The sequence below is a fragment of the Psittacula echo genome (assembly GCF_963264785.1).
Source record: "Psittacula echo genome assembly, chromosome: 24".
Lineage (NCBI taxonomy): Eukaryota > Metazoa > Chordata > Aves > Psittaciformes > Psittacidae > Psittacula > Psittacula echo.
The window spans coordinates 5235571-5258378 of record NC_137759.1 but is presented as its reverse complement, the minus strand read 5'-3'; the positions used below and the strand labels follow the sequence as shown (position 1 = coordinate 5258378).

Below are 22808 nucleotides of genomic sequence, written 5' to 3'. Positions count from 1 at the left end.
TGGGGGAAGCCTGGCTTTGGTGCCAGCCCCTGCTCTGCCCAGCCGGCGATGGCCAAGGAGGACTCCCCAGCACGTGGCCTTTGCATTGAGGCCAAGGTCTTTCAAAATAAGCTCCATCTCTACTGTTTCTTTTAGGAGCAAAGCCCCAGGGGTGGGCAGCTCCCCCTCCTCACCTGCAGGATGTGCAGGGACACAGAGCAGGACATTTTGCTCCTGAGTCCTCTTAGTGTTCATGTAGCAAGAATAGAGTTCGTGCTACTAAATCCTGCCCTGCAGGCTCAAATGACTCCAAGGTGCCTTGCTTTCAAGGCAGTGAGAAGACCCTCATTGCAGCCTCGGAGATCACAGTGGGGGAAACTGCTGCTGAGCATCTCCCTCCCCCCGGCCTCCACAATCTGCCAGCACCCAAGCACAATCCCTAAGCTGATTCCCATCAAAACGACAAGGCTGGGCTTTTTTTTTGTAAAGTCTATTAAAAATATTTAGGCCAAGCCCCTTTGGTGGCTGGGCAAGGTTTGGGAGCAGCCACAGCTACCACAAAGATGGCATCTTCCATCGTCAAGGGTCTACCCAGCAGAAGGAGCCTGCAGTGAGGCTTTGAAAGTCAAGGAGGCGAATTCAGCTCTGCAGCTGCAGCAGTGGCCGTGTCTGGAAGCAGGTCAGGAACCTGGTGGCAGTTGGGGATAAAACCCCTGTGGCCAGCAGCCCACTGCGATTATGAGAGCAGCCCTGAGCAGAAGGACTTGGGGGTGCTGGGTGAGGAGAAGCTCCCCATGACCTGGCTTCAGAGTGCGCTTGAGCCCAGAACCCCCTCGTGTGCTGGGCTGCACCCCCAGAGCATGAGCAGCAGCTCAGGGAGGGGATCCTGCCCCTCTGCTGTGCTCTGAAGTGACCCTCTCTGCGGTCCTGGTCCAGCTCTGGGGCAGCAGCACAAGAGGGACGTGGAGCTGCTGGAGCGAGGCCAGAGGAGGCCATGGAGATGCTGCGAGGGCTGGAGCAGCTCTGCTCTGGAGCCAGGCTGAGAGAGCTGGGCTGGGGCAGCCTGGACAAGAGAAGGCTCCTGAAGGGGAGACCTGAGAGCAGCTCCAGTGCCCAAAGGGGCTGCAGGAAAGCTGGAGAGGGGCTTGGGACAAGGGCCTGTAGGGACAGACAAGGGGAATGGCTTGAACCTGCCCGAGGGGAGATTGAGATGAGCTCTTAGGCAGAAGCTCTTCCCTGTGAGGGTGCTGAGGCGCTGGCCCAGGGTGCCCAGAGAAGCTGTGGCTGCCCCATCCCTGGCAGTGTTCAAGGCCAGGTTGGACACAGGGGCTTGGAGCAAGCTGCTCCAGTGGAAGGGGTCCCTGCCCGTGGCACTGGATGAGCTTTAAGGTCCTTTCCAACCCAAACCATTCTGTGATCCTATGATGATTCTGTTATGAATACATTTAACCTCCGCTAGCCCCCAGGTTGCTCTAGGAGCAGCAATGGAAACTCGCTCCCCACCTGCCTCCACTGGTGCCACTGCAGCTTGATTTGAAGCAGAGGTGACAGAAGGCTGCCTGATAAACACTTCCAAATGAAGCGGCTTTGTGTCCTAATCGCTCTGGCGATCAGCCTCACAGCAAAATCTCTGCTAAAAGGGATTTGAAATCAATAAAATTAGTCGCCTGGTAATTAGCTTTAGTCCCAGGCAAACCAGCAAAGTTGTTTTTCCTGTGGAGAGAGTTGGCTCCCCAGACCTGCCGACTCCGGCATGGGAAACCCCACCAACCCATTTCAGCAGGCAGGCATCCCCGGGCAAGGCCTCTGGGTGCAGGCAGAGCCCCTGCAAGGGGAACCGCGGGCACCGGGAGAAGCTTTGCCTGTTTATTTACCAGCCACGAAGAGGAAAAAACAAGCAGGGAAAGGCAGGCAGCCGGCAGCTGTTTACAGGACGTGGATTGTGGATGGGCCCATACAATTTGTGCACTTCCTTTTCCCGGCGCATGACAAAACAATTTAACAACAGGAATAATAATAATAATAATAATTCAAAAAAAAAGGCAAACAAAATGCCCCCAAAGCCACCAAACACCTGCAGGGCAGCAAAGGGATGCCGGGAATGCCACCCTGCGGGCCCCTGCTCATGGCGCAGATCAGGAGTCCTCATCCCAGGCAGGGCAGCTCTGTTCCATCCCTTCCACTGCTTCCAAATGTGAGGTTGGACCGAAGGTGGCTGAGACAGCAAGGCTCAGCTGTGCTGCTGCCTGGGGACAAAGAAAGTACTTTGGTGGAGGTTGTTGGAGAGTGGGAGCTTCTGTGCTGGTAGCTGCAGCCCCGCAGGTTGCTCCTGTGGAAGTGATGGAGGCACAGGGTGGTACAGCTTGACTGAAGACAGCCACTTAGAATCAGAGATCCCAGCCTGGTTTGGGTTGGAAGGGACCTTAAAACTCATCCAGTTCCAACTGCCCTGCGGGGCCTGGGGAAAGATGGGAGCAGTACCAGGCACTGGTAAAAGTGATCCATTCCCCATTGGCTTTGGACAAAGGATGAGTATAGAGAGGAATTAAATCTACAACCACCAAGAAAGAAAAAGCCAGAAAGAGGGCGAAAAGAGCCAAAGAAATAACTTCGGTTACTCCTGGTCTGGTCTGGGAGATGATGCACGTGTTTCCAAACGTGTTTCAAACCTGAAGCAGCATTCAAAGCTTCTGCTGTGGGCCAGGACACTGCTTCTCTCCAGTGTCACAGCCCATGGGTGTCTGTAACTGCTCTCTGAGGATGGAGCAGGCTCCAAGGCAGCCCCCGGGCTGGCGTGGGGTGCAAAGGAGAGAAGCCAGCTCCGTCCATTGGAAAGGCATGGAGCGCAGAGATGATCCTGCCTCCATGGAAATCCAGCAAGATGCCACAGGGAGGAAAAAAAGCAAACCCAAACCTGTGACGACAAGCAGAGGGAAGAAAATAAACTTTAAAGCTCAAAACACTTCCCCCAGCTGTAAAAACAAAGGGCCGGCAATGCCCAAATGAGCACAAAGGAGCAGCATGAAAAGGGAACAGAGAATAACACAGGGCTCGGCTAGTCGGTGCTTTCATAAGGTCAGCAGCCTGCGGGACAAACCGATTGTGTCCCTTGTCCCCAGCCTCTCTGGGATGAACCTACCCTTGTCACTCATCCCCAGCCTCCATCCAAGCCCATCCACGCTTGGCAAAGAAGCAGGATGTCAAGGAGGGTCTAAGGGACAAAAGTGCAAGGAAACAGGCCAAGAACAACATTGGTTTGAGTCAGATGATAGCAGGTGTTGGGGCTTTTTCCTTGCTGGCGCCTCAGATCCACACGGATTTCGGAGCAGGAGCTCTGCTACGCTCCTTATAGATTGAAACTGGGTCTCAGTTTCCATGTACATAGAAACTGGGTTGCAGGGACATGGCAAAGCAGGGCTATAGGGACCGCAGAGGGTGGGAGAAGCACGGGGACTGCCCTGAGCCATGCAGAGGAGCCACCTGGTAGCAGCTTATGATAAAACCAACCCTGAAGAAGAGGAAGGAGGCAGCTCAGACCCAAACCCCCCTTCCAGGAGGGTGCCACGAAGCACTTCAGCCCTCCCCAAAGTGCTTTTTGACAGGGTGAGGAACAAACCCGTGCATGGAAAGCAGGCTCTGACTCAGGGCTGCTAAATATGTGAGCCCCCCCATCTCAGCCTCACTGCCCAGCGCCCCAGCCTGCAAGTGAGGAGGCCAAAGGCAGTTAAAAATTAGACAAATTAAAGACTGTGTCCAAATATTGTGGAGATTACGTGAGGAAACAGCCAAACACACGTGGGCACAAGCACGGTGCCCTTGCTGGTTTATTTGGAAGGCTTCTGTTATGGGGGAGAGGGATGGTGTTCAGTGACTCTGCTGCTAACGTGCCAGAACTTACCCTGCAAACTGCCCTGGAGACAGGAGAAAACTCAGGTCCCAAAGGGGAAATGAAGGCTAAAACAAAAGCACATCCAGGAGTGCTTATTCTAACTCAGAATGCAGAGCTGCACCTGCAAGGTGCTGAGCTGCCCAGCACCCTCTGGCTTTGCTGGCAGAGCAAGGTCATAGAATCCCAGCCTGGTTTGGGTTGGAAGGGACCTTAAAGCTCCTCCAGCTCCAACCCCTGCCACGGGCGGGGACCCCTTCCACTGGAGCAGCTTGCTCCAAGCCCCTGTGTCCAACCTGGCCTTGAACACTGCCAGGGATGGGGCAGCCACAGCTTCTCTGGGCACCCTGGGCCAGCGCCTCAGCACCCTCACAGGGAAGAGCTTCTGCCTAAGAGCTCAGCTCAGTCTCCCCTCTGGCAGGTTAAAGCCGTTCCCCTTGGCCTGTCCCAGATGCCCTGGACCCCGCCGGATGCAGCCACAGGGATAGCTCATGTGCTTGCTGAGATGATGATTCAGCCACAGGAAGGATCAGCTGAGAAGAATTGTTCTACACAATGAGGCAAACTTTCCCAGACAAACTGTTCCCGCCAGCACCTGCCCACCCTCTGCTCCAGCTCCTGCTTGCAAACAACTCCAAGCCTACAGTCACCAGAACAAAGGTTCATCTTTATGCTTTCTCCTTTCCCCAGTGGCTCCCGGCTGCCATTCCATCCTCAACAGCACGCTGGGGGGGCAACAGAACAGCTACCAACCCCCATTGATTACTGGTCCCCCTGGCCAGGCCCAGTTACACTGCTCTAACTGCAGTAGCTGAATATGCCCCAAATCTACAAGCCAGACTTACTAAGGCATCCCTGAAGTAAACCCAAGTGCCCATTGTATACAGGGTGCAGAGGTTTGGGGATAACTGCATGTGGAACTGAGTTTTCCCACCCAGGTAGCAGCTCTTAAGGAATTTGGTCAGCATGACCAGCATGGTGAGAAATGTACCTTAAGACATTGTTTAATGTCTTCAGACAATGCTTCAGGACAGATGTGACCTATTTAGAGCTCTGCCAAATATTTCTGTAATTGAATGTACCATCGATTACTTGAACTGCATTAAAAAGAGCTGCATGCGATGGACTTGCTGCTAAGAAGCCCCATTTCCAAGAACCATGACTCTTTTTTTTCCTTTTTGAACATAAGCACTTCAAGATGTTCCCTTGTCCCTTCCCCTGCAAAACCTTTGCATAACCATACTCCAAGCCCCAAATTGCCCTTGTACCCCTGAAGTATAAAGGCTTATGGTGCAGACAGCACAGAGCCCATCAGGCAAGGTCTCCATCAGCCCCTTGACCTCAGTAGAAATCAGTGATGCTTTGCACTCTGGGTTTAGGCTGTCAGTCAACCTCTGAGACCCTGTTCCTAATCCTACATAGGCCAAAGGACACTGAAAAGCTTCTCCAGTTGCCCTGGTTCCCTTTGTCCATCCAACCAGATCATAACACTCATCTCCAAGCAGCCCAAACGCTGGTGAAGAGATTAAAGGACCGAGCTGGTGGTGGTGGGTTGGTCTTTTAAACATCAAGATCTGTCATTTGGTCTGGTTCAGTATGTAGACAAGTATCTCAAGGGAGAGGATGGGAATGGAGGGCAGCACCGCTTCTGCCAACGGCAGTGTGGATGCATCTCATGGTAAATCACTCATGGAGGTAGGGTATGAAGCATGCAGCTCAAGCTGGGATGTGTCAGCCTCAGCAGGCATCCACTTCTGGTCTCCCCCTGCACGAGGTGGGACCTCAGCTTGCTTGGATGAGGACACTGCTGAAGGAACGGAGGTGAAGCCCATCCCTGTCCCTTTGTCAACAGGCTGGGCACACCGAGCCCTTCTTCCATAACCCCCACAGCAGGTCCCATGCCGAGACCTTCTCGCCAGGGTTAATGTCTCAATAGCATGGAGGAGGTGCCAGTAGATGGCACTCAATGTGTAGCACGGCTCCTCTGTTTCCTAGGACCAACCACCACTTTCTTCCTGCCTGCTGTGTTTCAAACCATTTCCAAGGTGCGACTCTAGCATCCCTCAGCAGTGACCGGTAGGAGCTGCTCCTCCTTGCCCTGAGCTCTCATTCTGAACAAAAAAAAACCCAAGAAAAACCCACTGCACAATTCCTAGGAAGCCCCACAAAGATCTCATGAAAGCAGGTTTTATTCTTCTGATTCTTACACCACCAAGGAGCAACATTTCCACCTAATTTACATGGTTTACACTGCCCTGGGCATGCACTGATCCATCATTCGGGCTGCAGATGGGTGATGCAGTGCTGCTGGGAAGGCTGGGAGCTGGTTTTCTGCCCCTGCTTTGCAGCCAGCGTGGCAAACCCATGCAAGCATCCAGCCTGGCTTTATGTACCACATCCAAGCCCTTCAAATGCTCTTCACATCAGTGCTGTGTGCTATTCGGAGGAACAAGCTGGATACAAAGAGAGACCTGTTAGATTATCTTGTCTGTGTCTCCACTACATGATGTTACGATTTCTAACGCCTTTGTCTAGACAAGCAGTAATATTTCTTATCAGGAATACCAACACAACTGACTAGTAAAATTGACCATTATATAAGCTTCTCATGTTTCTCAGAACTACAAGAAGCTCACAGGCGTTTTTTCACCTCCATGAACTGCATCAGTGCCCAACCTGTAAGTGCAGAGGCTCTGGTTTGTCTGAAGAGGGTTAAAAACCCAGAGCTCCAGTTTGTTGGGGCAGCCTCTAGGGCACGAGCTCTGCAGGCAGCTCCTGCCTCTGTTCCTGAGGAGATCCTGAGCCACCCTGGCCATGGACCAAGCTCCTCCTGGTTACTTGCCACACCAGGCTCATGAGGTGGTTCAGAGCATTGAGCACTCGCTGCTCTGGAAGGGAAGGGTCCTTCTCACCCATCATTTATCTCGAGCAAGTTCTGGGGCTCACTGGACTTTCCAGGGGCTGCTGAACGTGTAAGACAGGAGGAAACTCCACGAAAACCAGTTCCTCATTTGGAGCACAAAGTGCCCCAAAAGCCCCCAAAAGATGGGGCAGGGCAGGACGGATGTGAAGAGGAAGGTCGTGGCCAGCTCAGCTGTTTGCACAAGCACAGCTCCGCACCTCTTGGCTTTCAGGCGACACCAGAGACCGATCTGCTTCTGCTGCCGTGGTAGAGGGAGCAGGTCCGAGCCTGGAGGTGACAACCACCTCTGTGCAAGCTGCCTCAGCTGCTCCCCTGGGCCCCCTCAGCCCCAGGCAGAACCAAGAGGAGAACAAGCTGCTTGTAAACCTCCCTGGTGCCCACGATCCATTGCGCTCAAGGGTCTGGGTGTCCAGCTCCTGCCCACACTGCTGTGACTGGGACAAGGAGCACAAAGCTACCTTGGGTGACTCCGGCTTTATAGGAAGCCCATTCTGCGCTTGCATGGCTTTGTCTATTGCCCCTTATCTCAGCAGCATCCCAAAGCCTCAGTTGCTCCCTGGCATCCCATAGGAACCCTATCCATTATAAAGCACACAGTATAACTGCCTCTGTTAAACACAAGCCCACGTTTATTTAAAAGTAAGAGCTGTAGGTTTCCCAAGCAGAGCAGGAGTTCCCACAGCCCCCCTCATCTCAAAGCAGGCACCATTTGTATTTGATTCTGATAAACTGGTTTCAGCTAAAGCTAGATATGCACAAATTAAAGTCAGACCATCTCTGGGGAGCTGGGCATCAGTCTGATTCATTTCTAAAGCCAGCTGAAACGAAAACCATCCCCCCAGCCCCTTACAGGGAAAGGAACTCCCCTCCAGGTGATGTTACCCCCCCCCAGCTGAAGCAGTTACCCATAGCAGCTCGCAGCATGGGGACCACGGGTCACCACCCCACTCAAGAAACCCTTGCGAGGCAACCAACTTCATCGCATGCTGGAGCCAACCTCCAGCTCCGTACCCTTCTCTTCCTGCTGTGCCACTCGTCCCAGCTTGCTTTAATAGGTTTTAAGGGATTTACGGATACATTGATAGGGGAATGCAGGGAAGCAGCAGAAAAGGATGAGCTATTTTTGCAGAGCCACGTAACTTGCCCCCAGAACAGGGCTGTATGTCCTCAAGCAGCATTAACACTCTCTACTCCTGCCCAAAAGCGCAACGGTACGGAAAAGCAGGTGCTCAGAGCATGGGGAAGAGGGGAGAAGCATCTCTGAACACTTCCAGCCTGACACTCCAGCACACCTGCCTCCAAATCCCTCGAGAGCAGAATTCCCAACTGATCCGCTAAAAACGATTCCTTCACACTCCATCTGCCAAAAAGCCCCAGCGTCGCCAGATGTCTGGCAGGAAGAACCTACCCCAAACCAGCTTGTTCTGGGATGCCATGGTCCGCCGAGGAGCCCGGTGGTGCGAGCCCCAGCCGCGCTCCCGCCTGCCCGGAATGCCGGGGAGGAGCTCGGCAGCTCCCGGTTCCTGCGTCCCTGCCCACTCCTGCCTGCCTTTGTCTGGGGGACTAGAAAGGAGTTCACTCTAAGGACAGGCACAGGCAGTTAAAAGAAAGTTAACGAGGTTTATGGAGTGGATTAACTTCACCAGCGGATTTCATGATGCACCGCAGGGAGAGGCAGCATCTTCCAGACCAGGTCCTCACACAGGGAGCCCCGGGACAGCCTGAGAGCACTCCAGGCAATGGGAAGCACGGCGGGGGGTGGGGGGATGGAGAGGAGAGAAGAGAGCTCACCTCAGTGTCCCAATCATGCTCTTATCCACAGATGTTCCCTCCTTAACACAAGCCCCTTTAAAGGCCAGGGTCAAGGCTTAGCTGCACCTCTCCTGCGAGCAGGGCTCCCAAGCAAGGCTGCAGCAGGGGCTTCTGGAGCAGTTGTTTGCCCTCTAACAAAAGGCATCTCCACCCAATCCTGCCCAGCTCTGCGGTGGTGATACAGGGTATTTCTTTGGCACAGCCCTGGTTGCTGTTTATTATCTTGCTTTCCTTTATCTGCAGATCTCAAAGCATTCTACAAATGTTAAACCTCAACGGCTCTCTAGGGAACAGAATTGTTTCGAGCTATTGTACATATGGAGAGACTTGCCCAAAAATGAGGGCAGAGCTGGAAATGCAGCAGGCAGAGACCAGAGCTCAGCCAGCCTCTCTTGGCACAGTATAAAGCAACACAGATTATCCCTTAAATACCTGCGTGGACAAACCTATCTCCAGCTATTTAACCCACATGTAGTGGGGTCACCTCTTGGAACATGCCCTTGTGCTCGCTAGGGCTGGGAGCCTTGCACGCAGGAGTGCACTGAAAGCCTTTGCAACTGGCAATGCAAATCACAGGGTCCCACTGATCTTTCAGTTTTCTTCTTTGGGTAAAGAAGCCTCAGTCCTACAGGTTCAACTTTTTAGCAAACCATGTAAAGAAAACGGAACAAAAAGCCACAATGCTTCTAAAATACAAAGCAAGCTGGGGAAGAAGTGCTGTTCTCTATTCCTGAGCTGACCCAGAAGGGCTGGATGAGGTAGCGTGCTGCAGGAGATGCCCATATCCTGCCATCGGAGGTCCTAAGCTGCAGTGATTTCACAGTGGGGAATGTTAAGTTGCAGCTCCCCGTATCTTTCGTTTCCATGCACCTTAATGGAAAGGAACCTGAGGCGCAGCAGGAAGGGAGAATTCAGTGGCATCCAGGGTTGGCTTTTCCCACCACTCCAGGGAAACGCTGTGATGAGCTGGATGCTTCAGGAATCATCCCAGTAATTTATTCAGGAGATCACTGCCTGTAAATGCAGCTAGGGAAGAAAACTGAAATAACTGAGTTTGGGATGGGAAGGAGCCAGCCCGAGGGTGCCCTAGCTAGGAGAACAGAAACACCACAGGAACAGGAACGAGCAGCAGTGTGGGTCAGGCTAGCAGCCGGCACAAGCATTCTTTGGGATGCACGAGCTCCTGTGCAACCTGGAACCGCTCCACTTGGGCTGTGAAGTCTTTGGAACCAGCTCTTAACAAGAATCGTGTTAAGTGCCTGGCCCAAAGGATCTTCACTTTGGACTGCAACAAGCTGTGAGCTTATGGCTCCGGACATCAGCTCCCTGAGATGCCCCAATTCTCGGGTCCTTCTTGGAGCATCACCTCTTCCCCAAGCCGGCATCTCATCCAACACTTCCCCGGTTTCCAACCCACACCTAGTGCTCTGCACAAGAAACCTGTAACAGCAAAACCAGCTTTGAAGAGTGTGCCAAAACCCCACAGGATAGAATTCAGGACTCGCTTTCCACTCTGAGCTGCTCACATCCAAGTGGCATTTCCAGCATGGCAGGGGGATCCATTTGGATCGATTTCACACTTCCCAACCAGGAAGCAACCAGGTGAGGAGGAGCAGGGGATGTGCAGGCCCCTCAGCTGGAAACAGCAGCTTAAAAATAAACAAGCCCTAAGTTTTGAGTTCTGAGCTAATAGAAACTGAGAGGACTTCTGCAGGATCTCTGCTGACCACAAGGCAGCAAAGACTCCTTCCTCTTCAGCTGTTTCAGCCCCTGGGTTGGTTGTGCAGGTCGTGGCTGCAGCCAGTCCAACCTCAGAGGCTGCTCGTTACATCACAGCTGAGAAGCAGCTAACGAAGGAAACGCAACTGGGATGGGCAGCAGCAAGGCTTCGCCTCAGAGCATCCCACATCTCACTTGGCCAGGAGGAGAATTCAATCAAACCAAACCCAAAGTCTTGTGCCCCCATTTCAAGCAAGAAGATCCAAAGCGGACCCAGGCTTTTTGGGCAAGAAGGAGCTGTGGAAAGCAGCCATCAGGGCCCTGTGTGTTGCTCCCAAAGGATGCTTAACCTGCAGGTCCTTCCCAAAGGTTCAGGCCATCTGAGATCACCAAAGCACTCACCTTGCCCCTTCCCTCCGTTTAGTAGCCACTGATGTCCAAGCAAAGGCTTAACTAAAACAGATGACCGCTAGGTCTTGCAATATCCACTGCCAGCATGGAAATGGTTTTCACCCTGTGCAGCTCGGGGTGAGGTGAGGCCTTTGCACTGCCTCAATTCACACCTTCAGTAGGCAGCAACAAAAAGGCTGAATCTTTGACAGGTGCCATCCAGTGCTGGTGGCCTTGACCAGACCAACCCCGCACTTGGGCTGCGCAGCATTGCATAGCATCACCTACCTGCAAGTGCACAGGCACTTGCCCTCCTGTTAACAGCACTGCTGGAACCTCCTGCCTCGGTCCTCAGCACCTCCAAGGCAAGATGCAGGCCCAGTAAGAGCCGCTTGTGTCATTCAAAGCCCCTGGCTTTTCCTGGGACAGCTTCTACAGTTAAAGCAACACCGGTAGTGGGCTTGTCAGCAGCACAAATGCACAATCAAGAGGGGAAGATGTGGGGGGAAAGCATCCAACTGGTGAATATAATACTTGGAAGGAAAAGCAGATTTAAAAAAACCCAAAAAACGAGGGGGTGGTAAAAAAAAAAAATCTCAGGAAGTCATCCAGTCATTCCTGCTCTTTGCTGAAACAATAGACTCGGGATGCTGGCGAAGTTATAAATAATCCTGCTGGCTACACAACACAAGTACACAACAGGAGCAGGGTAACCATCGGCTTGATGGAAAGTGACTCACTACCTTTGTGCAGCATACCCAAAGAAGGGCAAAGGCTCTGCAGGGCTGGGGCTCCACCAGCTACCACCTCCATCCTGGAAGGGGAGAAACAGCTAGGTGCTTTGGGAAGCCAAACCTGAGACACAAGCGCCCTGTGCTGTGCTTTCGCTGTGTGCAAGCCAAAGCGGACCGCACAGCCCGATACTGGGGAAGCACTCAAACTGGGGGAAAATAATGGGAAGCCACTAACTCCACAACGACATCCTTCTGCTTGAAAAGGAAGTTGCCATCGCAAGGTGATTTGGCTGAGCTGTTTTCCAGCTCCTCAGAAACCTCAGAGCCAGCACAAAAGCCAAAGCACCTCGAGATGCTGCTGAAACTGCCCCAGTGAAGGTCTCTGCCTCAAATGCAGCACTGGGACACACACACAGGCACTTTGGCCTGGCAGCTGTCCTGGAGAAGGGAAGACCCATCCTTCTGACAACCTCATGGCTGCTCTGGGGGAGGAGCTGAGCACAGCACAAATCTGAAGTGCAGCAGCTCCGTGCATCAGGGCTGGGGTCTGCACCCATGGCCACAGCAGCAAGAAGCCCTTGCGTCAAGAGTACCCGAGAAAGGGAAAGATCTTCCCAACTGGAGAATAGGATGATTTGGAAGTGGCATAAATTCTCCTTTTTTTTACACATATATATAAAAAAAGAGCTTCCTGACTTGTTATTCCGTTACCGAAATCTGGAAATGTAATCACATCGGTTCAGCCGCATTAACACAACACAAAACCCCACCAAAAACTGGCTTCAACACTGAACTGATCCTCAAGGAGCCAAGAGAAAGGAGAACAAAAGTCAGAAACCCGCAGCAAGCAGCTCCTCCTGCGAGCACCGTGGCTGCCACCCAGGCAACCACCAAATCACAGTCAACCAGGCTGGGAAAGAGCTTGAAGCTCATCAAGTCCAACCATTGCCAGCACTGCCAAGGCCACCACTAACCCATGGCACTGAGGGCCTCGTGTACACAGTGTGTGAACACTTCCAGGGATGGTGACGCCTCCCCGAGACAGATCCACAGTGAAATAATGAGGGTATGAAAGGCTTTTACGAGGCTTTTTTGGCAGGTAGGTGAGGTAAAAGGTCCCCAAGAGCCGTGTGAGCACACCTGGTGTAATGCTGAGCTTGTCATAGAGCTTAACTCAGTTTAATCATACCCCAGACAAGGCAAACAACCCAACCTCCAGCTAAGCGGTCGAGTCCAGCAGCGACATGGGGGTGCGCAGCCATGGACCCAGCCACTGTAAGGCTCCTAAGCAGCTCCTCCTCCAGCAGTCCAAGCAGCAGCAAGAGGCCACCACTCCTGTTCCACAGCCCCCAGGGAACTGCTTCTCCCCTGAGCTGCTGGAGAAGCAACAGCCACAGAGAAACCAAGGATGGCCTCGTTGGGGAAGGGGCTCAGAGCTGCCACCACTGCAACAAACTACACATAAAAAGGCAACAAGCTTCAGCCTGTGGCACAGCCCTGCATGCCAGGAGACGAGGGGATCCACATGGGCACAAACCCCACTCTGACAGGCTGGAGAACCACAGAATCATGGAATGGTTTGGGTTGGAAGGGACCTTAAAGCTCATCCAGTTCCAACCCCTGCCACGGGCAGGGACCCCTTCCACTGGAGCAGCTTGCTCCAAGCCCCTGTGTCCAACCTGGCCTTGAACACTGCCAGGGATGGGCAGTGATAAAGCAAATAACCCTCAGCACACTCCTGTCACAAAGGCTAAGGTGATCCAGAGCCTGCATGGCGGGGCTGTTCACTTGTCTTTTGGAAGAAAAGGTGCTTGTCAATACCAAGAAGTCATCTTTAAGTCAGTAAAGGACATCACAACCCTACAAGGCCAGAGCACCCAGAAGCACAGGGAGGTTTGGCAGCGGATTCATCTCCTTGGCCATGAGCTGCCATTGAAAACATGTTGCTCAAGAGCAAATCTAATCCCTCTCCTTCGGGGGAACTTCAGAAGATGCAGGAATGACCACCCAGAGAGCCAAGTTCACTTAAGGTTTTAGAGGAAAGGCACGAATGGTTCGAAACCACAGCCCAAGGAATAAAGGAAGCTTGCTTTAAAATGGTCTTTAAAACAGAAAAAGAGACACACACCCCCCCTTCCAACCCAAACCCCCCAACCATATGCGACAGGGAGGCACATCCACCTTCCCACAGCCTCTGATGCCATTCATCATTTGGATAAAATCCAGTTTCGCATTGAAATTCAGCTGGACTTTCAAATGCAAATAAGAGAAGAGCAACATATGGTAGAGGTTAGGACGTATTTCTCCTAATTAAATGGCACACTGCTGTTTTGTATAACAATGTTAACAGGGCATTAAGGAGCCTTTGGAAGAGAGACCACCTCACTTTAATAAAAACCCCAGGAAGCAGAAGGGGCCCAGGAGCTCTCTGCTTGCCAATGAGCGGTCACACACTCACCACCACAAGGACAAGTTTTGTCACTGTCACAACCATGTCCCCCCCAGTTGTGCAGGATGAGGCAGAAGGGTGACAAAGGCAACCCCAGAGTCCTCCAAGCCTCGTCCTGCAGGAGTTTGGCTGACTCTTCTTCCAGGTTAAGGCCATGATGGGTTGTCCCCTGGGGCACTCCTGGGTGACACCAAGCCTGTGAGCACAGAGCACTGAAATGGAGAAGCAGGTAGGGCTTTTGGAGGGGGAAAAGCTCACTGATTCCATGTCCCCAAGGGTGAACAAGGAGCAAAAGATGCTTCAAGACTCTTTGAGGAGAGAAACTGCTCTTTCTTGAGTGATGGCCAGCAAGCTCCAGGCAGCCGCTACCAAACCTGCTGCCCACTGGCTCCCAGGAGATACAAGTGCTACCACTAAAGGAGAACCCTCAGCGCGCTGGCAGTGCCCAGCACCCTGCAGACAGGGCACAGGGAGCCTATCTGCTCTTCTGGAAGGTTCTTCCCACTTAGAGTGGGCCAAGGTTTTGTAAACAACTGCCCTCTGCCCCCCTTGGTGTGACAAAAAGCCGTACTGGACAAAAAGCTTACTCCAGTAAGCCACATGCATCCTGGAGGCTGCTCGTCCTCCCAGATGCTCTGAAATGAGAGCAACGTATTTCTTTGGAGTCCCCGTCTAACCATGAAGACTGCCCAGCTAGAAAAAGCTTATGCCATATTAACTTCACCTCCCTTTGGCTCCTGATGCAATCTCCAGTTAAATATAAGAGGAAAACATTGCCTTAGGTTACTGTGGAGGTGGGGATGTGCTGCTCAGGGTTAGCAGGCAGATGGACTAGATTGTTGGATTGCTCTCCCTCCTGGCTTTGAAGCTGGGCTACCTGGAGAGTTAACTGGAAATTCCTGGATAAAGAGGGCAGATCCCTTGGACTGCCTCTTTCCCTCCCTTAGTGGGGAAGCAAGGCGTTGTGAAGACATTATCCCCCCAGGCCATTAATCAGGGCTGCAAGAAGAACATCAAAAGAGCTGCCACAAAGATTCTCCACAGCTGAATTCAGAGGCCATCCCAAAAGCAGAACCCAGGCCATCAGCCTGGCCCTGAACACCTCCAGCTGTGGCTGCCCCATCCCTGGCAGTGTTCAAGGCCAGGTTGGACACAGGGGCTTGGAGCAAGCTGCTCCAGTGGAAGGGGTCCCTGCCCATGGCAGGAGGTTGGAGCTGGAGGAGCTTTGAGGTCCCTTCCAACCCAAACCAGGCTGGGTTTTGATGAATTATTAATTGGGAATAACTCCCCCAGGGAGCACATCCCCCTGAAGCAGCTCAGTGCTGTGACTGTGCCAGATGCACACACTGCAGTGCCACAGGAGCTCCATGCCCAGCTTGCCTCAGGTGATCTCCTATCCTCAGCGCTCGCTGTGCTCTCGGTCCCCCGTACAATTACGCATGCAGCACCACAAGATATTTCACACTGTATTTCATGCCTCATTTGGCAACAAAATTAATTAAACTTTAAGTCAACGCTGAAGGAGTGCCGTGTCTTTCTTCTCTCCATGGCACATATAACTCAATTTGGATAAGCTAATGTGTTAATCAAGGCTTGCAAAGTATTTGGGAACCTTTGGGCAGAAGGGCCTCAGAGCGTGCAGCAAAGACTCCGCATCAGCTGCTCTCTGCTCAGAGGGCAGCAGGGACACAGGCGTCAAGTGACTGATGCCAGGCTGTCTGCAACCGCCCTCTGGAAAATCAAGAATCATGGGAGAGAGAGACCTTAAAGCTCCTCCAGCTCCAACCCCTGCCATGGGCAGGGACCCCTTCCACTGGAGCAGCTTGCTCCAAGCCCCTGTGTCCAACCTGGCCTTGAACACTGCCAGGGATGGGGCAGCCACAGCTTCTCTGGGCACCCTGGGCCAGCGCCTCAGCACCCTCACAGGGAAGAGCTTCTGCCTAAGAGCTCAGCTCAGTCTCCCCTCTGGCAGGTTCAAGCCATTCCCCTTGGCCTGTCCCTACAGGCCCTTGTCCAAAGCCTCTCTCCAGGTTTCTTGGAGCCCCTTTAGGCACAGGAGCTGCTCTGAGGTCTCCCATTAAGAAGCAGTACCGACAAAACAACGATATTAGGCATGCAATTTATACACAACCAGCTCATTAGAAGAAAAGCAGGTGCTTGAGCTTGTCCACGTTCTTTGGAAACACAGAAGGCTCTCTCCTAGCCCAGCTTCACATCAGCCTTAACCCAGGGCAGGCACCTGATTTTATGTAAGATACACTCCTCCCATCCTACCCCTCGAGCAGGCACCGTTACACTGGTGCTCAATTGCCTCATGTAGGGAACACAAAAGCTCTGGCAGCAGGAGATGGCTGGACTGCTTCAGCTCTCCTGGCAAAGCTGAAACCCTGTGTTTCAACAAGCTCTGTGGCACATCTGCAGCTTCTAACCAAAAGCTGCCACTTATCTCCATGCTCTCTCCTAGCTCAAACTCTCCAATCCAGCCAGAAGGACTCTCCTTGGGGTGGAAGAGGAACAAAAACCAACCAAAACCCCCAAATGCCCCTCCCCTGAAAACATCCTTTCACCCCCTGACACTGAACACCCACCAAGATAGGGACCAGGTCACCTTCACCTCTTCCCAACTGCTGAGCTGCTGACAGGGCACCCCCACTGCCTCAACAGCACTGTCGCCCTTTTCCTGCTCTTCCCAGGCTCATTCCTCATGGATCCATTAGAAAGCAGCTGTGCCTCTGGCAGGGCAATCTGCATCTCAGTCTTGCCCAAAAATCCAAGGAAAAGCCCAAATTTCAGGAGAGGTAACAGAGAGATAGAGGAAGGCCTTCCTATTTAACCTCACCACAGAAACACCTATCACGGTGGGGAAGCCCCGGGAGCAGGAACACGCACCCCAGGACACAGGGATCAGAGATGCAGCCACGGTGTGATGCTGGATGAAGGGAGACAGGCGTGCAGATCTTCCCTTGCCATTTGTTCCTCCCTGTTTGCTATTTCCTGCTGACCCATGCTCCCTGCCCCCAGCTTTCGTCCCCTCCAAGCTTGTTCTGTGTGCTGGTTAATGGGAGCCACTCCACGGGAAAAGCAGGGAGAAGAAAGGGGAAAGGAAGGAGAGCAGGAGCTTCCCGAAGACAAAGCCAACAGCAAAGCAGAAAGCTGTTAAACGCACCTGACAAGCACGGGAGAGATGAACTTCACTGAAAGTCCTCCAGGCTCTGTTACTGGCTGGGGCTGCAGCACCCCGGGTGTTCCCTGCCATACCCTCAGCAGCATCCTCCTACACCCTCCTACATCCCAGGAGCAGGATCTGCCAGCAGCAGGAATGGAAACACCACAGAGAGCAGCAGAGGGTTGCAAGGATCTGTCGCTGTCCAGGCTAAGATGTCCTCCCAGCTTCGCCAGATTGACCTGGCCATGGCAAGGCTTTATCTGTTTATTATCTGATTTATTTTTCATAAAATCCTATCATAGAACCCCAGCCTGATTTGCGTTGGAAGGGACCTTAAAGCTCCTCCAGCTCCAACCCCTGCCACGGGCAGGGACCCCTTCCACTGGAGCAGCTTGCTCCAAGCCCCTGTGTCCAACCTGGCCTTGAACACTGCCAGGGATGGGGCAGCCACAGCTTCTCTGGGCACCCTGGGCCAGCGCCTCAGCACCCTCACAGGGAAGAGCTTCTGCCTAAGAGCTCAGTTCAGTCTCCCCTCGGGCAGGTTCAAGCCATTCCCCTTGGCCTGTCCCTACAGGCCCTTGTCCCAAGCCCCTCTCCAGCTTTCCTGCAGCCCCTTTAGGCACTGGAGCTGCTCTCAGGTCTCCCCTTCAGGAGCCTTCTCTTCTCCAGGCTGCCCCAGCCCAGCTCTCTCAGCCTGGCTCCAGAGCAGAGCTGCTCCAGCCCTCGCAGCATTTTCCTCTGTTAATGGCTAAAAAGTCGTATTTGCAAGAACCAGCCATGCCAATAGGCAGGCAAGGCAAATTTTCTGCTTTGACTTTTGTATTGTGGTGGCTTTGTGTTTAGTGACAGCTTTGCAAGGCTGCTGCATGGGCACGTTCACAACCGCAACATAAACAAGCAGCCTCAAGTACATTCTTTAATGGGAAGTGCCAGTTTTAAATATAAAGTCGCATATTGTGCACCTCATGTCTGCCTTTCATCATCTATCAAAATAGCAAAGCCCATCGCTCCCACTTCAGCACAAACAGAACATGTGGGAAAACTTGAGGCAGTTTAGTAGGAAAACGTGATACATCCTTACTAAGAAAAGCTCCTGCTTTCCTCACCATGGGAAACAGTTGCAAATGAGTTTCTGCAGCCTGGAACTCAACTGCTGACAGCACGGCAGAAACGCTGCGCTCAGCTCCTCACAAGCCCCTAATCTCCCTAGGTTCACTGCAAACCACCCAGCCCATGTCCACCCAGCACCCCCAGACCCTCCCCTCCTCACCCAGCACAGCCTTGCGTGCACACACCAAAGAATTAAACCTTCAAACAGCTCCTCATAGCCCAAATTAAAGAGACAACCTCATCTTCCAGAGAATTTATTACTTTCAGTGCTGTTGCCACAGGTATCCAAGTCTGAACGCTGTTTAAAGCAGGCTTTCAAAGGGAATACAGACTCACCTACCTCCAGGGAGAATGCATTTACTTTGTTCAGTACGCTATAACTTAAAATCTGTTACATGCACCAGCTTGTAACTCTTTGAAAACCTCCCCAGCTTCAAGTGCACGTTATGAACTTCCCCGGATCAAAGCCATTCCCTCGACAATGAGCCTCATCTCACCATCCTCAGCAGCACAAAAGCACCCAGCAAATTTCAGGGGTGGAAATCACAGCACAGACCAAAAGGGGACTCCCCCTTCCAAACCCACTGAGATCCTGAACAAGGGAACTCCCTTCAGCACAAAGCAAGGAGGAAAAGACATTTAATGGTGAATTCACGTACTCAAAAGGGAAGGAAAATTGCTGCATGCAGAATCATCTGTCAGCAGGAGTCTGCTCCTGTTCCAACAGGACACAAACCTGGCACCGTGCACTGCTTCCAGCGGGAAGGGGAGATGGTCCCACGCTCCATGCTAACCACGGATGATGCCTTACCTTGCACAACCATCTGCCTCTGCTTTAGTTCCCTGCTCCGCAGAGTCCCAGCTCATTCACTGAAACAAAGGCATAGCTGGAACGCACCGACTCTGCTGAAAACTCCGCAGCCACAAGGCGACAGCCCCATGCCACAGCCTGGGCTGAGAAGAGACAATGAAAACTTCTTTGCCTCCTGCCACTCCTACTGTCCTAATGTCAGTTAAAAATGGCTATTTCCATGTGAAATTTAGCACCCGCTCGAGGCACTGTTTAATGAAGTGTGCTGGGAGGGAGCTCGGTTCTATCACTTTAGTCATTTATGACTAACTATGACATGGGGGGGATGAAGGACATGGCTTTCAATGTTGTGCTGCTGCAAATCATAAACAAACAGCGTGGGGAGGGGATGATGAAACCGCTGCCTTCCAGGAGCAAGACAATAGGCACACACTGAGTGTCCCGGCTCACATAAACCACCAGCAGCAAATGACACAGCTCAGGCTGGAGAACACAAGTTGCAGCTCAAAGCCCCAGAAGAGCAACTTCCCTGCGGTGACCTGTATGTGCTATAAATGCCGCAGACACGGTCGGCATGACGTCAGCTCCATCCTAGTGGCAATTGTTTGGGCTGCTCCTTGCCAAGAAAGCGCAGAGCGGAGGTGCTGAATTGTCCATGCGGCGGGGAAGCTGAACCAGTTCCTCCCTGGTGCATTTAAGGACAAAAGTGAGGGAAACAGTGGCAGAGCTTAAAATAAAAGCAGGAGACAAAGAATAAAGCAAAGGGATCTCAAAGCTGGAGGGCGTGCTTGAACACTTTGAATTGTCCTGACCTGGGAGAGAGAAATGGCCTCCCTTTTGCAAAGAGACCACCTGCATGAGCACCAGCAGCTTGGCCAGGGCAATCTATTGTGGCCTTTCAATACCTTAAGGGAGCATTGAGGTCCTTTCTAGCCCAAACCAGGCTAGGACTCTATGAATTATTAAGTGGGATCTGAAAATGAGTTTCCTTTGGGGCAATTTTATCCGTGTCATTTTCTAGCAGCACTGCTTCAAACGACTTTGCTCCCTTATTTACCAGCTGAACCCTGGAAGCAAGAACTTCATCACAGCAAGGGAGGCATTTTGGCCAGAGTCATCAGCCACTGTCTTGTCCCTTGGTTCCTAACTTCCCCTGGGGAGGAAAGAGCCTCAAGTTAAGAGCTCCTCCAAAAGGGAAAAAAAGAAAAGCTATATACTGTGCCAGGACTGCTCCATGGAGGAGACCGATGAAAAGTGAGAGGCAAGAAATCCATGTGTCCAAGGGTGGGTAAAAGCAAGAAACACCAATTTTCCTGGTTCATTACCTTGGAGTCACTACAATAACCCCCATTAATGAGATACTGGCACTATGGTGCACACCACCAAGCTAAGACTTAGGGAAACCAGCGTCAACTTCTCCTTTCTGGGCACAGGGACAGCAGCAGAGGGGAAATGCTGTGCCAGCTTCATCAGTGGTACAGGATCCAATTGAACAGGAGTGTTTGACAAACATGGGACACATTAAAAGATGAAGCCTAAGCATTCCCTGCAAGGCAGGAAGATTTAGGGAGCTGATCTCCAGGTCCAGATTACGGCATGGCTGCAAGGCGCTCCGCTGCCTCAGCAAGTCCAGATCCCCAAATGCAAGGACCATCTGCTCTTCACTGTCTGACCACATCAGGGTTGGTGACAATTTGACTTCAAATCAAATTCTGAGATGGATGGCTGGCTCTGCTGCTGGGGATGGGTTTGTATCTGATTGTACCTTGCTGTCCATTAGTGAATTAAGATAAACCAGCATCAACAAACTATGAAAACAACCATTTGCCACTATCTAGGAAGTGGCTTAGACACCCTGGATCCTCCCCACAGACACAGCGCACGCCGTGCATGGCACGTGTTGTTACCATCTTATTGCAGTGATTCATCCCACCCCAAAAAATCAATTGTCAAACACTGAGGACCAGAGAGAAGTCACAAAGCCAACATGCAAAGGAAACATGCTCCCCGTTCTCCAAAGGGCAGGCCAAGGATGACTGGCCAAGGGGTAACTCCACTGCTGGAGCAAAAGGCTTAGACTCATAGAACCCCAGCCTGGTTTGGGTTGGAAGGGACTTCAAAGCTCCTCCAGCTCCAACCCCTGCCACGGGCAGGGACCCCTTCCACTGGAGCAGCTTGCTCCAAGCCCCTGTGTCCAACCTGGCCTTGAACACTGCCAGGGATGGGGCAGCCACAGCTCCTCTGGGCACCCTGGGCCAGCGCCTCAGCACCCTCACAGGGAAGAGCTTCTGCCTAAGAGCTCATCTCAATCCCCCCTCTGGCAGGTTAAAGCCATTCCCCTTGGCCTAACCATCTCTAACCCAGGATGCACATGGCAGGACAAAAGAGCGGCAGCAGAGCCCTGAGGCTGGGACAGCAGTGATTGTGCAACTGCCTTCAGAGCAGTTGTATAATATCAGTCTTCTCTATACGAACTGCTCACAGCCAGACTCAAAAAGCAGCAGCCCAGAGGAAGGGTGGTGTCAACATTACCTTTCAGTCACCCAAAAGAGAAAAAAGGGGAGGTAGGGACAGAGAATAAAAGATTTTGTGTCATTTTGGCTGCTGCACAGCCATTGGAGGCAGGTCTGGTCGCTGTGCTGGCTGCACCAGAGCCCTGCTCTCAGCCTCTCCTCACTGGCCAGCGCTAGAAACCCGACAGCCAAGCGAGCCTCCAAGCAGGAAATGAATTAATGCAAGCTGCTCCATGCCTATTCTCTCCCTAGCATGCAGCACGTATTTTGTGGATTATTTTAACAGCAGAAGTCACAAACAGAAACACTGGAGAGATCAGCCTCCATCTGGGGTAACCCAAGAGTTTTCTCCCCTTCAATTTCCCCCAGCACCCACTCAACAGCTTCCCTCCATGTAAAAATGTTTGCTCAAAACCATCTTGACACGCAGCTAAATGGTGCAGTCTGAAAGCATCAGATTTCCCTGGCCAAAAACAGACAGAAGCAGGGCAGGGCAGAGAACTCTCCTCCCATCCAGCTTCTGCAGGCTTCCCTGAGAGCTGCCCACAGCATGCTGTGCCACCAAAGCTGCTCTCCAGAAATCCCACCCAGGTCCCCAGAATGCCTCCTGCTGTGAGGGCATGGCCATTCCACATGGCCAGGAGTTACCCTGGACAGGTTAAGTCAGCCCAGGGTAGAGAAGGTCATGTTTTAACCATCCATAAAGCATCAGCATGTTTCAGCAAGAAGGGCAAATTACCTGAACTTCCTGCGTGCCAGGGGCTGCAGCGAGCCCTGCACAGAGCAGCCTCCTGGGTAGCAAAAGCCTGGCAGGGCACAGCACCATCCTGCCATTCCCCAGCTGAGGAATTCTCTGCTTCAGCCTCAAATTAACCAGTGCCACCTCTCCCCATCAGGTGTCTGAAGCCACAGGCCCTTTGGAGAATCTCCTATCACAGCTGCATCACCAGCCCACTCCTCCCTACTCCCAAAGCCCTCTGATGTTTGCACCCCTGGTCCCTCCTCAGCATCCACATCTAGTGGAAGGTGCCCCTGCCTCTGGCAGGGGTTGGAACTGGATGACCTTTAAGTCTGTGATTCTCTGATCCTGGCTGGCAGAGATGGGGCCACTCAGCACTTTTGGGAGCAGGGAGAGCTGCCGGCTTCAGGGGCACTGTGGCAGGGCATGGCAGGTGAGGCTCTGCTCAAAAGCACCCCAAAACCACAGTGGGGTCCAGCCTGAAGGCTGGTGAAACAGCTCCAGCCACCCCTGCTGCCTGCCTCCCCAGGACAGCCATGATGGCTGGAGGCATCTGGCCAGGAAGAGTTTGCAAAGG

General features: G+C 52.6%; 1 protein-coding gene across 16 annotated transcripts in view; it reads right to left on the bottom strand.

Annotated features, from left to right (window-relative positions):
• The window catches only part of TCF3 (transcription factor 3), a 76069-nt gene that overhangs the window by 40924 nt on the left and 12337 nt on the right, over window positions 1-22808 (bottom strand). The gene's annotated exons all lie outside the window — the stretch shown is intronic.